Raw genomic sequence first — 17,113 nt, 5'->3', positions numbered from 1 at the left:
TGCTACAAAAAGGTAACAAGAAAGAGGAACAATATCTATAAGATATAATAAGCATAATCTACTTGGTATATCAGTTTCTCACAATAATATTCGCACATATACCCAACTTGTTTTTGTCCCATCAAAGTTGCCCAGTTTTACAGCTTATAGACTAATAATGGAGTAATTTGTTAGCATCATATCTCGGATTTGATACAAATCATGCAACTGGCAAAATCTATTTAAATGACAACCTGGGAACATGCTTCTGGACCAGTTTGACATAATTATCAGCTAACTTCCTAAGCGCATTTAGAGACTTCTTGCGAGAAATCACACTACAATGTCAATACTCTTAAGTCCATCCATTTCAAATTTTCAAGAAAAATGGGCAGAGTCATCATCATCTCCACAAGAGTAAAAAAGCCAAAACATTATGCAATTATTCGATAATGTAACGGCATGGGAACTGTACATCATGGTGAGACAATAAAAGACCCCAAAGAAATGGAAAGAGGTTGATTTCAGACTAAACCAACATAGCAACTACTGGCTCAATAATGTTGATCTCATGATCTTGGGCACACTGGACGTAGCATGATATATTTTAAATATACAAGAGAAAACTTGACTGACAATTATTCCTGATAAAACTTTGGGGCTGATGGTGGACGCAAAAGTAAAAATACCTTGATTAGAGGCTCTTGCATATCTCATAGATCCCGACTCTTGAATTTTGCTCCTAATAAGAATGAATTGCAAACTAGAAAAATAAGAGCTCAATCAGGTGTTGATCAATATTTACTTTCTAGGTTCATGTGCATAGAATAACAAAATATGAAAGGGAATAGTGCCACTTCAGTTGGAAGAGTCTTATTCAATTTCTTCAAATTGAGTGATACCTCAACCACCTGCTTTTGCCTCTATGTTGCACTGATGGTGTTCGTTTAATTCTTCCCAAAAACCTAACATAATGAAAGAGATTAAAATGAGAAGGTATGGACAAACAAGTTAGAGAGCAAACTGTTACTGTACTGGATAGTAAGGCAATCAAAAAATCACAAAAAAATACAATGCAACACTACCAGGCAAAGGGATGACCCCAAACAGAGGATAGTTGTTACTTGATGCATTAGTAAGTTAGTACAGAGGTTCAGAACAACAATGTAAGGAGTGACATCCATTCATATGCAATGTACTGATAATTTTCAGAGCAATGCAATGTCTACTTGTCATCGCACCCAGACACTGGCATCCACCTTGTACAACTAAGATCTACAATCATCTAGTTCCAGCAATGTAGAAAAACACTCAGCAAGATTGCGCACCTTCTCCAGCAGGAACAACCAATTGTATGCTTGCCCTGCAATTGTTCAATCTTTAATATACGAAATAAAACGAAATTCAACTTAAGGGAGAAGGAAGAACACGGTGAGCTTAAATATGAGGAATACACAAGAACTGTTAAGTACTAGATAATAAGAGAATATGAAATTCCAAGAAGCAAGTAGTAAAAGGAGTAACTAAATTAAGATGACAGATAGTATGGCCCATGATAGGAGCCCCTGAACATATCTTTGTCTTGTTAATTGTTAAAACAGAGCGTTCATATCTTGAGCATAGCTGGTGGTACTAGGCCTTTCCTGATACAGTTTCATTGTCAATACTCTGAAATATAATGTTTAGGTGCATTTCAGATGTTCTGAAGATAGCATGATCTTGCAAGATAGAAAACTTGAATCGAAATTAACCAATACATGAATTTGGAGACAGGTAGGGAAATAACAGTATGTACCATACCATGTCAAGGGCAGAGGATATTACACCTCTCTTATAGCTGGATCATGAACCTTAAATCGTACTACTGATCTGGATGAACTGTAACAAGGAAAAGGAGATCTCAGATGGGTGTTCATAAGTATCAAAGTGGGGAGTGGTACATACTATTTGGAACAAAAATATGAGACTATTTCTCGCCGTCGAGTGAATCTGGACTTCTTGCACTGATGATGTTCCTCATATTTGCAATGCGGCTGCTCGGTGCTTCCTGAATGTCAACATATTTGAAGCAGTTAAAATCAAAATGTATGGACAGGAAAAATAGATATTGAATTATTATGGTGTTGTACAGTAAGTCAATGAAAAAATCCCACTAAAATAGAAAGAAAATTATCATCTAGTCTGAAACAACATTACATGCATTTTGGATATGTACAGTTGTATCCAACCCATCCATACTAAAAGTTTGAGAACTAATTGAAACTCCCTGAGTACACCCCCAGTATCTCACACATTCTTAGTAAAATTTCAGATCCTGTGGATACGTGTTGTTGCCAACTAATTTATGAACTAAGGTAACAATAAATGGTTGCAATTTCCTCAAAGATGTAGCTGAAATACAGAATGACATTTGGGATCCAAGGAGCTGCACCAGTTTTGGGGATTATTTTGCATCCAAACTACAGTTCTATAGATCAGATCTGAGGCTGGATATGGAAATTCCTAAGCCGCACCAGATTTGGGGATCCGGAAATGCCAGAAACAGCAAACAGCCTAGTTTTGAGATTTAGGTCACGTACCTCCATGACGCCGGTGAACTGCTTGAGTTGGGGTGGATTCTCAACGGCGGCATCGATAGCGGCGTGGTCCGAGCTGGGCCGTGGTGGAGGAGCAGGCCAGGCGTTGGTGTCACTTGGTGATGTCTAGAACGGAGATGGGACGACGTCGTGTCCCAATACCGGAGGAGCCATGGATGGTGGTGGCCGGTGGGTACAGATCCATGGGTGACCTTGGAAGGCACTGGGCGGGGAGCCATGGAGGGATGGTGGTCGGAGGCCTCGAAAGCAAAGGGGTTGGGTGGCGCAGAAGGAAATAATAAAGGAGATCTGGGGGGATTGGATTTGGGCGTGCCGCGATGACGGGCGTGAAAACAGGGCTCCATGGCGGGGCCAGGCGTAGTTTCCAGATGCGCGCGGCTGAAAATTCTTCGCGGCCTAGTGTTTCGAGGGTGGGCCGAAAATTATATTCCTGTCGGTACTTACTCAGCCCACAGGAATATTAGACATATCCCTGGCGTGCAGGGGTCGGCCGATAGCCCAATTGTTTTTCCTGTGAGCTAGTTGCGGGCCCGACAGGAAAATTAGTCGACCCACAGAAATATTACGGTTTCTGGTAGTGATTATGAGTTTCATGCTTTGTGTGATTTGGGTGCTAGTGTCTCTACTATTCCCAAAACTTTGTGTGATTTGCTAAATTTCCGTGATTTTGATGATTGCTCTCTAAACTTGCATCTTGCGGATTCCACTATTAAAAAGCCTATGGGAAGAATTAATGATGTTCTTATTGTTGCAAATAGGAATTATGTGCCCGTAGATTTTATCGTTCTTGATATAGATTGCAATCCTTCATGTCCTATTATTCTTGGTAGACCTTTCCTTAGAACGATTGGTGCAATTATTGATATGAAGGAAGGAAATATTAGATTCCAATTCCCTTTGAAGAAAGGAATGGAACACTTTCCTAGAAAGAAAATAAAATTACCATATGAATCTATCATGAGAGCCACTTATGGATTGCCTACCAAAGATGGCAATACCTAGATCTATCCTCGCTTTTATGCCTAGCTAGGGGCGTTAAACGATAGCGCTTGTTGGGAGGCAACCCAATTTTATTTTGTGTTTTTTTTTGTTTTTGGTTCTGTTTAGGAATAAATAATCCATCTAGCCTCTGTTTAGATGTGGTTTTATCTTTTAATTAGTGTTTGTGCTAAGTTGGACCTATTGGATCTTCTTGGATGATAGTTATTTGATCTTGCTGTAATTTCCAGAATCTTTGTGCTCAGGGCCCGAATTGTTAAAAATCACCAGAACGTGATAAAATACTGATTCCAATTGCTGCTGATCAATAAACAAATTGTCCAGGTCGTCTAATTTTCGTAGAAGTTTTTGGGTTCCAGAAGTTTGCGTTAGTTACAGATTACTACAGACTGTTCTGTTTTTGACAGATTCTGTTTTGCGTGTGTTGTTTGCTTATTTTGATGAATCTATGGCTAGTAAAATAGTTTATGATCCATAGAGAAGTTGGAATACAGTAGGTTTAACACCAATATAAATAAAGAATGAGTTTATTACAGTACCTTAAAGTAGTCTTTTGTTTTCTTTCTCTAACGGAGCTCACGAGATTTCTATTGAGTTTTGTGTTGTGAAGTTTTCAAGTTTTGGGTGAATTCTTTTGATGGATTATGGAACAAGGAGTGGCAAGAGCCTAAGCTTGGGGATGCCCATGGCACCCCCAAGATAATCGAAGGACACCAAAAAGACAAAGCTTGGGGATGCCCCGGAAGGCATCCCCTCTTTCGTCCACTTCCATCGGTAATTTACTTGGAGCTATATTTTTATTCACCAACATGATATGTGTTTTGCTTGGAGCGTCTTGTATTATTTGAGTCTTTGCTTGTTAGTTTACCATAATCATCCTTGCTGTACACACCTTTTGAGAGAGCCATACATGATTTGGAATTTGATAGAATACTCTATGTGCTTCACTTATATCTTTTGAGCTTGATAGTTGCTCATAGTGCTTCATTTATATCTTTTTGAGCGTGATAATTTTTTTGCTCTAGTACTTCACTTAGATCTTTTAGAGCACGGTGGTGGATTTGTTTTAAAGAAACTTGATCTCTCATGCTTCACTTAGATTATTTTGAGAGTCGTTAATAGCATGGTAATTTGCTTAATGTTAATATACTTGGTGTGTAAGATATGTGAAACTTTCTTTTGAGTGCGTTGAATACTAAGATAAGTTTGGTGCTTGATAATTGTTTTGAGATATGGAGGTAATAATATCAAAGTCATGCTAGTTGAGTAGTTGTGAACTTGAGAAATACTTGTTTCGAAGTTTGTAAGTCCCGTAGCATGCACGTATGGTTAAAGTTGTGTAACAAATTTGAAGCATGAAGTGTACCTGGCTTGTGCATCCTTGTGAGTGGCGGTCGGGGACGAGCGATGGTCTTTTCCTACCAATCTATCCCCCTAGGAGCATGTGCATAGTACTTGAATTTTTGATGACTTCTAAATTTTTGCAATAAGTATATGAGTTCTTTTGACTAATGTTGAGTCCATGGATTATACCCACTTTTATCTTTCCGCCATTGCTAGCCTCTTCGGTACTGTGCATTGCCCTTTCTCACATTGAGAGTTGGCGCAAACTTCGCTGGTGCATCCAAACTCCGTGATACGATACGCTCTATCACACATAAACCTCCCTATATCTTCCTCAAAACAGCCATCATACCTACCTATTATGGCATTTCCATAGCCATTCCGAGATATATTGCCATGCAACTTCCACCATCATTATCATGACATACATTACTTTTGTCATATTGCCATTGCATGATCATGTAGTTGACATCGTATTTGTGGCAAAGCCACCATGCATTATTTTTCATACATGTCACTCTTGATTCATTGCACCATCCCGGTACACCGCCGGAGGCATTCATATAGAGTCATACCTTCTTCTAGTTTCGAGTTGTAATCCTCATGTTGTAGTCAATAGAAGTGTGATGATCATCATTATTGGAGCATTGCCCAAAAAAAAGAGAAATGCCAAAAAAAAGGCCCAAAAAAAGGGGCAATGCTACTATCTCTTTTTCCACACTTGTGCTTCAAAGTAGCACCATGTTCTTCATGTAGTGAGTCTCATATTTTGTGCTTCAAAATAGCACCTCGTTCTTCATGTAGTGAGTCTCATATATTGTGCTTCAAAGTAGCACCATGTTTTTCATATAGTGAGTCTCCTAAGTTGTCTTTTTCATACTAGTGGGAATTTTTCATTATAGAACTTGGCTTGTATATTCCTACGATGGGCTTCCTCAAATGCCCTAGGTCTTCATGAGCAAGCAAGTTGGATGCACACCCACTAGTTTTATTTTGTTGAGCATTCATAGCTCTAGTGCATCCGTTGCATGGCAATCCCTACTCCTCATGTTGACATCAATTGATGGGCATCTCCATAGCCCGTTGATTATCCTCGTCAATATGATACTTTCTCCTTTTTTGTCTTCTCCACACAATCCCCATCATCTTATTCTATTCCACCCATAGTGCTATATCCATGGCTCACGCTCATGTATTGCGTGAAGGTTGAAAAAGTTTGAGATTATTTAAGTATGAAACAATTGCTTGGCTTGTCATCGGGGGTATAGAAGTTGGGAACATCTTTGTGTGACGAAAATGAAGCATAGCCTAACTATATGATTTTGTAGGGATGAACTTTCTTTGGCCATGTTATTTTGAGATGACATAATTATTTTGATTAGTATGCTTGAAGTATTATTATTTTTATGTGAATATGAACTTTTGCCTTGAATCTTTCGGATCTGAATATTCATATCACAATTAAGAAGATTTACATTGAAATTATGCCAAAGTATCACTCCGCATCAAAAATTATTTTTTATCATTTACCTACTCGAGGACGAGCAGGAATTAAGCTTGGGGATGCTTGATACGTCTCCAACGTATCTATAATTTTTGATTGCTCCATGCTACTTTATCTATTGTTTTGGACTATATTGGGCTTTATTTTCCACTTTTATATTATTTTTGGGACTAACCTATTAACCGGAGGCCCAACCCAGAATTGCTGTTTTTTTGCCTATTTCAGTGTTTCGAAGAAACAGAATATCAAACGGAGTCCAAACGGAATGAAACCTTCAGAAATGTGATCTTCTCGCCGAACGTGATCCAGGAGACTTGGACCCTACTCCAAGGAGTGCCAGAGGCGGTCACGAGGGTGGGGGGCGCGCCCTCCCCCCTGGGCGCGCCCCCTGCCTCGTGGGCCCCCTGACTCTGCACCGGCATACTCCTTCCTCCTATATATACCTACGTACCCCCAACAGATCAGAAGGGGAGCCAAAAACCTAATTCCACTGCCGTAACTTCCTGTATCCATGAGATCCCATCTTGGGGCCTGTTCCGGAGCTCGGCCGAAGGGGGCATCTACCACGGAGGGCTTCTACATCATCACCATAGCCCCTCCGATGAAGTGTGAGTAGTTTACTTCAGACCTTCGGGTCCATAGTTAGTAGCTAGATGGCTTCTTCTCTCTTTTTGGATCTCAATACAATGTTCTCCCCCTCTCTCGTGGAGATCTATTCGATGTAATCTTCTTTTTGCGGTGTGTTTGTTGAGACCGATGAATTGTGGGTTTATGATCCATCTTATCTATGGAAAATATTTGATTCTTCTCTGAATTCTTTTATGTATGATTAAGTTATCTTTGCAAGTCTCTTCGAATTATCCGTTTGGTTTGGCCAACTAGATTGGTAGTTCTTGCAATGGGAGAAGTGCTTAGCTTTGGGTTCAACCTTGCGGTGACCTTACCCAGTGACAGAAAGGGTTGCAAGGCACGTATTGTATTGTTGCCATCGAGGACAACAAGATGGGGTATTTATCATATTGCATGAATTTATTCCTCTACATCATGTCATCTTGCTTAAGGCGTTACTCTGTTTTTAACTTAATACTCTAGATGCATGCTGGATAGCGGTCGATGAGTGGAGTAATAGTAGTAGATGCAGAATCGTTTTGGTCTACTTGTCACGGACGTGATGCCTATATACATGATCATTGCCTGGATAACGTCATAACTATGCTCAATTCTGTCAATTGCTCAACAGTAATTTGTTCACCCACCGTAGAATACTTATGCTCTTGAGAGAAGCCACTAGTGAAACCTATGGCCCCCGGGTCTATTCTCATCATATCAATCTCCATCACTTTATTTACTTGCTTTTCTTTTACTTTTTACTTTGCATCTTTATACCAAAAATACCAAAAATATTATCTCTATCAGATCCCACTCTCGTAAGTGACCGTGAAGGGATTGACAACCCCTAATCGCGTTGGTTGCGAGTAGCTATCATTTTGTGCAGGTACGAGGGACTTGCACGTGGCCTCCTACTGGATTGATACCTTGGTTCTCAAAAACTGAGGGAAATACTTACGCTACTGTGCTGCATCATCCTCTCCTCTTCGGGGAAAACCAATGCAACCTCAAGACGTAGCAGTAACAGAAAATCAAACCGGGCAGATAGTCTCCGGATTAAGATTTGACCGTGTTTCGTCAATTTGTAATTGACAGTCAAACTGGATTAACAATGTCGGTTTGAAAACGCAACAATAGAAATGTTTATCAAAAAAGAAAAACAGAATTCAAGCAAATGCAAAGATAAAACCATCGCAAATGAGGCTTTGAGCCGATCAAGAGGCATTACCATGGTCTGACATGACCAAGCCCCCAAAAGGCGTAGCTATGGTTTGAGTCAGTCAGGTCCCCAAATGATGCTTTGGCATTACGCCGATCAAGAGGTGTAGCTATGGTTCGGGTTCGACCAAGCCCGCAAGTGATGCTGTGGCACTAGCCGATCAAGAGGCGTGACTATGGTTCAGACATGACCACAAGTCCCCAAGTGATGCTGTGGCTTTACGCCTATCAAAAGGTGTTGCTATGGTTCGGACGCGACCAGGCCCCCAAGTTATATTGTAGAAAGCTTTGATAAGCTAAATCAAGGGGTAAACCAGACGCCACTTTATAAGCAGAAGCCCCCATGTGATCAATAATATGACGGGCCAATAAGGCAGGATACCCATGTTTGAACCGCGCATCATGGCAACAGGTCCTCTTCGGCTACCTTTAACTTTTTGCAAGAGATAAATTCTTCTTGAACCGGGATTTTGAACCGGATATTGGGAGCTTCAATGTTTTATGGGAGACATCTTTCCCTTGAACCGGATTTTAAAACGGAACCTTCATTTTCAGCCGAAAATTTTCTGAACCAGAAATTCCTCTTGAACCAGAAACTTGCGAGAGATTAATTCCTCTTGAACCAGAAATTCTTAAACTGGATTCGAGAGCTTCAGAACTTGTGGGAGAACAGATTTCCCTTGAACCGGATTTTAAATCGACATTCTTTATTTTGAACCGGAAATTTTTCTGACGGCCTTCAAATTGTCATCAATATGGTAGTAGCCTCCGGGACCGTGTTATCTTTCCATCCAACGTCCTGGGGTTCTTGACTTCACTGAAAACCGACATATAGCTGAATCATATCATTGTAGCCCCCGAGTCTCAAGGTGACTTGAGGAGTTGGCTTGAGATTCTCCGTGTTTGACCACAACAGAAGGTGTATATCATTGATGTTGATAATGTGATGTGAATCCACAGAAAATTGAGATGACTGCGGCGGTTTATAAATGATCCGTACGAGCCGTGTCAGCAACTCGGCCAATGGTTCCTTCCAACTGTCCATTTGAAGTTAACCAAACTGTAGTGGCGGCGACTTGTGCGCCTGCCCATTGAGCCATCCAGTGCAGACGGCGGTTGATAGTATATGATGATTTGCATCCAATTTGTTGAAAGAAAACCGGGCTACCCAAGCTGTGATTTGCTCAAACAGCTCACGCAGACAGGTGCGACCTGGCGCGTTAATGTAGACCAGGCCGCGAGAGACGGACAACAAAGAGAACCGCCGCATCAGAGGCAGCTTGGAGAGATGAGTCGGCCGCGGCATCGTAAACCGGTGCGGTCGCGAAAGTCGGCCGCGATGTTGAAAACGACACGGACGCAGGTAAGTCGGCTATGGGCACAGACAAATGAATCAGTCGCGTGTGTTGATGTAGCGGGGGCGGCAGCTTGCACAAATAATATTGGCGCGTACCCTTTATGCGACACCTTTGTAAGAAATAGTGGTCCTGCGAAAAAATATTATAGACTAGAGTAATTGTTCTCAAACAATTTAATATGTGCTGATAATATATAGAAACGATAGCACCTGGCGGTTTAATCACGGCAGCGAAAACGGCGGCAATCATGGTGGCAGCTCATCGCGGCCCTGACAGCTCAACGCTTAGAGAGAGCAAGGGAAGACCACGAAGGTGGGCGGCTCAGGCTCAACACGACGCGAGGCGAGGCGGCTCAGGGAAGCCCCCAGTGAAGTGGAGCACGGCAGTTTGTCCACGGTTTGCAAGGCTGCGGAGAGACCGCGTCCGGCGGTTGAACAGTGGCGGCTTAATACAGGTAGCAGAGGCGAGCCGGACTGCTGTGCACATATACGCACACGCAGGGTAGCTGCAGAAGGTGAGCCTGACGACTGTGCGTTACAGATTAAATCTATTGACTCGCCAGTTTGACAACCCCTTGTCCAAACATGTACGCTCAGGCAAATCGCTTTAACAAATATTATTTCTTCTCCGGATCGGTTGTCTCCTCATAGTATAATACCTTGAAGGAAACCTCTTCACTGCACCCAATAAATCCATGTGTATAATATTTTCCAGAATCATGACCGGGAGCTGTTTTCCGTTAGCTGAATCCCAGCACTACCACCATGCATATCTTGACTTAATTCCTCTGAACTGAAAGGAGTTTGGCTGTTGTGTACTTCTGTTGATAGGATTGCAGCCAGAGCGGGTAAAGGAGGCGGCTGGCGGCGTAGGTGGAAGTGGATCCAGCGGGTCAGCTCACGGAGGCATGGGCGGAGCCGTAACCGGTCTGGAGCAGGTGGAGGTTACATGGCAGAGGCGACACGGCCGCTGAGGTGGCAAATCCGGCTCCCTTGACAGCTCTTGCTTTCCATATTTCTATCTTCCTCAATCCGTGTGTGTGTCAGGCAATTGCATGAGAGAGTAAACAGATTCAGTAGTACTCAACAATACTAATCTTCATTACGTACTAATGGAAGTATTTTTAGAGTTGATTTGTCCTCCACGTTCAAAACAGCAGGAGCAACATTTGATTCCCTCGGGACTTGTAGCTTGGGATTTCTCTACAACTAGCCACAATGGGTAGTAACATAGACTAGTAACATTGGCTACCTCTATAGTGGGGAGTAATATATGTGTGGTAACATGGAGCACTTCATTTATTAGGCTATAGACACATCTTGACTTGATATGCGTGATGTTACTCATACTAGTAGTAACTAGCTATGTTACCACTATCATCTTTTTCTTCATTTATTGCATGTCACATCATCTATTTAACCTAGATATGTGTGATGTTACTACCTATATTACTCCTACTGTGGGTAGTCTATGTGTAGCTTGGGATTTCTCGGGACTTGTAGCTTGGGATTTCTCTACGTGTAGCAGCAATATTCCGGCTGATTGGACCGCTTCTTGTCGATAGAGTATCAATCGGACCCGGCCACTAACCCTGCAGCGGAAACTGCTGATAGCTTCGGTTGACTGCCGTAGTAGTTTGGCTTCGGCGGAAAAAAAAATCTTCTCTCGATCTCGGCGAGTTATGGTAGTTGCACTGATGCAACCCTAATTTCCTCTGGGTCTTAAATATTGAACACGCCGTTTTGACTAATTGGCAGGTCTTGACGGATCGGTACTGCTGCCTCCGATTAGACCACAAGTCGTACGTACGGATATGATCTGCGGTGGAGAAACTCCTTCGCCTCAGGAACATACTCCAAAATTTGATCTGGTGGCGGATCGTCGGATCACAAGCACACGCCGTGCCGCGCCATGCAACCCTAACTTCTGATGTAAATCTTTTTCAAACCGGCTCTTCTTCATAGGAAAAAATTGCGAACTTCTCGATCCCTGAGAAAGATCCCTTCAAGAACTCGACACCACCGTGCGCAGGCCCCACGGTGGGCGCCAACTGTCGTGGAATTGTCACGTCAGATGTCCTTAGCGTCAGGACTTAGTCGCGAGGCCAACGCATCTATGTGGTAGCTTGAGAGGGGTTGAGCGGAATCGAGAGACGCAACGCAAGACAAGGTTTTAGACAGCTTCGGGCCCCGGGAAACATCATCCGGTAATAACCCTACATGCTGTTTGAGGCTAGACCTCATTATCATCACGAGGGAGTCGCCGTAAACCGGCTCTCCTCTAGTTGTGTCTAGCCCTAGATATTGTTGTTTGCTTGCTTCTGTCCCCCTTTGGGGAGCCCTGCCCCTCCTTATATATGTTGAAGGGGCGGGTTACATGTGGAGTCCTATTAGAATTAGGACTAGTCTATCTCTAATACAAACCGGATACAAGTCCTGGTCTTAACTCTTTGTAAGGTAAATATTCCTCATGCCTTTCCTCTTAAACCGGCCCACCATAGTATGAACCGGCCTTCATGAACCACCCGTTGGGCCACCGGGTCTTGTCGCTCCTCTATGATGCCCGGTCACACTTTGTAATTCCCGTAATTCCTACGCACACGCAAGATCATGGTAATTATGCAACTCCCGTTTACCGGAGGAACACTTTGTGTGCTACCAAACGTCACAACGTAACTGGGTGATTATAAAGGAGCTGTACAGGTGTCTCCGAAGGTACATGTTGAGTTGGCGTATTTCGAAATTAGGATTTGTCACTCCGATTATCGGAGAGTATCTCTGGGCCCCCTCGGTAATGCACATCACTACAAGCCTTGCAAGCAATGTAGCTAATGAGTTGGTTGCGGGATGATGCATTACATAACGAGTAAAGAGACTTACCGGTAACGAGATTGAACTAGGTATTGAGATACCGACGATCGAATCTCGGGCAAGTAACATACCGATGACAAAGGGAACAACGTATGTTGTTATGCGGTTTGACCGATAAAGATCTTCGTAGAATATGTGGGAGCCAATATGAGCATCCAGGTTCCGCTATTGGTTATTGACCGGAGACGTGTCTCGGTCATGTCTACATTGTTCTCGAACCCGTAGGGTCCGCACGCTTAAAGTTCGGTGACGATTTATATTATGAGTTTATGTGTTTTGATGTACCGAAGGTAGTTCGGAGTCCCGGATGAGATCGGGGACATGACGAGGATTCTCGAAATGGTCGAGACGTAAAGATCGATATATTGGACGACTATATTCGGACTTCGGAAAGGTTCCGAGTGATTCGGGTATTTTTCAGAGTACCGGAGAGTTACGGGAATTCGTATTGGGCCTTAATGGGCCATACGGGAAAGGAGAGAAAGGCCTCAAAGGGTGGCCGCACCCCTCCCCATGGACTAGTCCGAATTGGACTAGGGAGGGGGGGCGCCCCCTTCCTTCCTTCTCCTTTTTCCTTCCCTTCTCCTACTCCCACAAGGAAAGGAGAAGTCCTACTTCCGGTGGGAGTAGGACTCCCCCCTTGGCACGCCCTCCTCCTTGGCCGGCCGCCTCCCCTTTGCTCCTTTATATACGGGGGCAGGGGGGCACCTCTAGACACAACAATTGATCCCTTTGATCTATTAGCCGTGTGCGGTGCCCCCCTCCAACATAATCCACCTCGATATATCATAGCGGTGCTTAGGCGAAGCCCTGCGTCAGTGGAACATCATCATCGTCACCACGCCGTCGTGCTGACGGAACTCTCCCTCGACACTCGGCTGGATCGGAGTTCGAGGGACGTCATCGAGCTGAACGTGTGCAAGAACTCGGAGGTGCCGTGCTTTCGGTGCTTGATCGGTCGGGCCATGAAGACGTACGACTACATCAACCGCGTTGTGCTAACGCTTCCGCTTTCGGTCTACGAGGGTACGTGGACAACACTCTCCCCTCTCGTTGCTATGCATCACCATGATCTTGCGTGTGCGTAGGAATTTTTTTGAAATTACCACGTTCCCAACAGTGGTATCAGAGTCTGGTTTTATGCGTTGATGTTATATGCACGAGTAGAACACAAGTGAGTTGTGGACGATACAAGTCATACTGCTTACCAGCATGTCATACTTTGGTTCGGAGGTATTGTTGGATGAAGCGACCCGGACCGACATTACGCGTACGCTTACGCAAGACTGGTTCTACCGACGTGCTTTGCACACAGGTGGTTGGCGGGTGTCAGTTTCTCCAACTTTAGTTGAACCGAGTGTGGCTACGCCCGGTCCTTGAGAAGGTTAAAACAACACTAACTTGACGAACTATCGTTGTGGTTTGATGCGTAGGTAAGAACGGTTCTTGCTCAGCCCGTAGCAGCCACGTAAAACTTGCAACAACAAAGTAGATGACGTCTAACTTGTTTTTGCAGGGCATGTTGTGATGTGATATGGTCAAGGCATGATGCTATATTTTATTGTATGAGATGATCATGTTTTGTAACCGAGTTATCGGCAACTGGCAGGAGCCATATGGTTGTCGCTTTATTGTATGTAATGCAATCGCCCTGTAATTGCTTTACGTTATCACTAAGCGATAGCGATAGTCGTAGCAGCAATAGTTGGCGAGACGACAATGATGCTACGATGGAGATCAAGGTGTTGCGCCGATGACGATGGTTATCATGACGGTGCTTCAGAGATGGAGATCACAAGCACAAGATGATGATGGCCATATCATATCACTTATATTGATTGCATGTGATGTTTATCTTTTATGCATCTTATCTTGCTTTGATTGACGGTAGCATTATAAGATGATCTCTCACTAAATTTGAAGATAAAAGTGTTCTCCCTGAGTATGCACCGTTGCGAAAGTTCTTCGTGCTGAGACACCACGTGATGATCAGGTATGATAGGCTCTACATTCAAATACAACGGGTGCAAGCAAGTTTTGCACACGCAGAATACTCAGGTTAAACTTGACGAGCCTAGCATATGCAGATATGGCCTCGGAACACTGAGACCGAAAGGTCGAGCGTGAATCATATAGTAGATATGATCAACATATTGATGTTCACCATTGAAAACTATTCCATTTCATGTGATGATCGGTTATGGTTTAGTTGATTTGGATCACGTGATCACTTAGATGATTAGAGAGATGTCTATCTAAGTGGGAGTTCTTAAGTAATATGATTAATTGAACTTAAATTTATCATGAACTTAGTCCTGGTAGTTTTTTGCAAATTATGTTGTAGATCAATAGCTCGCGTTGTTGCTTTTATATGTTTATTTTGATATGTTCCTAGAGAAAATTGTGTTGAAAGATGTTAGTAGCAATGATGCGGATTAGATCCGTGATCTAAGGATTGTCCTCATTGCTGCACAGAAGAATTATGTCCTTGATGCACCGCTAGGTGACGGACCTATTGCAGGAGCAGATGCAAACGTTATGAATGTTTGGCTAGCTCAATATGATGACTACTTGATAGTTTAGTGCACCATGCTTAACGGCTTAGAATCGGGACTTAAAAGACGTTTTGAATGTCATGGTCCATATGACATGTTCCAGGAGTTGAAGTTAATATTTCAAGCAAATACCCGAGTTGAGAGATATGAAGTCTCCAACAAGTTCTATAGCTAAAAGATAGAGGAGAATTGCTCAACTAGTGAGCATGTGCTCAGATTGTCTGGGTACTACAATCGCTTGAATCAAGTGGGAGTTAATCTTCCAGATAAGATAGTGATTGACAGAGTTCTCTAGTCACCATTGATACGTCTCCAACGTATCTACTTTCCCAAACACTTTTGCACTTGTTTTGGACTCTAACTTGCATGATTTGAATGAAACTAACCCGGACTGACGCTGTTTTCAGCAGAACTACCATGATGTTGTTTTATGTGTAGAAAAGAAAAGTTCTCGGAATGTCCTGGAAATCCATGGAGGCACTTTTTGGAATTAATAAGAATTTTTGGCGAAAGAATCAACACCAGGGGGCCCATAGGCTGTCCACGAGACAGGGGGGCGCGCCCTCCTATCTCGTGGCCCCCCCTGGACCTCCACCGACCTCAAATCGAACTCCATATATTCACGTTCGGGGAGAAAAAAATCAGAGAGAAAGTTTCATCGCGTTTTACGATACGGAGCCGCCGCCAAGCCCTAATCTCTCTCGGGAGGGCTGATCTGGAGTCCTTTCGGGGCTCCGAAGAGGCGGATTTGTCGCCGTCGTCATCATCAACCATCCTCCATGACCAATTTCATGATGCTCACCGCCGTGCGTGAGTAATTCCATCGTAGGCTTGCTGGACGGTGATGGGTTGGATGAGATTTACCATGTAATCAAGTTAGTTTTGTTAGGGTTTGATCCCTAGTATCCACTATGTTCTGAGATTGATGTTGCTATGACTTTGCTATGCTTAATGCTTGTCAGTAGGGCCCGAGTGCCATGATTTCAGATCTGAACCTATTATGTTTTCATGAATATATGTGTGTTCTTGATCCTATCTTGCAAGTCTATAGTCACCTATTATGTGTTATGATCCGACAAGCCCGAAGTGACAATAATCGGGATACTTCTCGGTGATGACCATAGTTTGAGGAGTTCATGTATTCACTATGTGCTAATGCTTTGTTCCGGTTCTCTATTAAAAGGAGGCCTTAATATCCCTTAGTTTTCGTAAGGACCCCGCTGCAACGGGAGGGTAGGACAAAAGATGTCATGCAAGTTCTTTTCCATAAGCACGTATGACTATTTACGGAATACATGCCTACATTACATTGATGAACTGGAGCTAGTTCCGTGTCACCCTATGTTATAGCTGAAGGAAATATGCCCTAGAGGCAATAATAAAGTTATTATTTATTTCCTTATAATCATGATAAATGTTTATTATTCATGCTAGAATTGTATTTTCCGGAAACATAATACATGTGTGAATACATAGACAAACAGAGTGTCACTAGTATGCCTCTACTTGACTAGCTCGTTAATCAAAGATGGTTATGTTTCCTAACCATGAACAATGAGTTGTTATTTGATTAACGAGGTCACATCATTAGTAGAATGATCTGATTGACATGACCCATTCCATTAGCTTAGCACCTGATCGTTTAGTATGTTGCTATTGCTTTCTTCATGACTTATACATGTTCCTACGACTATGAGATTATGCAACTCCCGTTTACCGGAGGAACACTTTGGGTACTACCAAACGTCACAACGTAAATGGGTGATTATAAAGGAGTACTACAGGTGTCTCCAATGGTCAATGTTGGGTTGGCGTATTTCGAGATTAGGATTTGTCACTCCGATTGTCGGAGAGGTATCTCTGGGCCCTCTCGGTAATACACATCACATAAGCCTTGCAAGCATTACAACTAATATGTTAGTTGTGAGATGATGTATTACGGAACGAGTAAAGAGACTTGCCGTTAACGAGATTGAACTAGGTATTGGATACCGACGATCGAATCTCGGGCAAGTAACATACCGATGAGAAAGGGAACAACGTATGTTGTTATGCGGTCTGACCGATAAAGATCTTCGTA

The 17,113-nt window shown here is 43.0% G+C and overlaps 1 long non-coding RNA gene across 2 annotated transcripts; it reads right to left on the bottom strand.

Annotated features, from left to right (window-relative positions):
• Positions 1-667: 667 nt before the first annotated feature.
• On the bottom strand, positions 668-2,807 carry LOC119289999. Of its 2 annotated transcripts, none has more exons than XR_005141675.1 (5): positions 2,559-2,807; positions 1,780-2,026; positions 1,308-1,342; positions 882-944; positions 668-742 (listed from the first exon to the last, which is right to left on the bottom strand). It is a non-coding gene; the product is annotated as an uncharacterized LOC119289999 (long non-coding RNA). The 2 variants fall into 2 exon arrangements; XR_005141676.1 differs by having other exon boundaries at positions 669-721.
• Between the last annotated feature and the right edge of the window lie 14,306 nt (positions 2,808-17,113).

Source organism: Triticum dicoccoides, chromosome 4A, assembly GCF_002162155.2.
Source record: "Triticum dicoccoides isolate Atlit2015 ecotype Zavitan chromosome 4A, WEW_v2.0, whole genome shotgun sequence".
NCBI classification, from domain to species: domain Eukaryota; kingdom Viridiplantae; phylum Streptophyta; class Magnoliopsida; order Poales; family Poaceae; genus Triticum; species Triticum dicoccoides.
The sequence above is the reverse complement of the archived record's forward strand: the minus strand, read 5'-3'. Positions and strand labels throughout refer to the sequence as shown.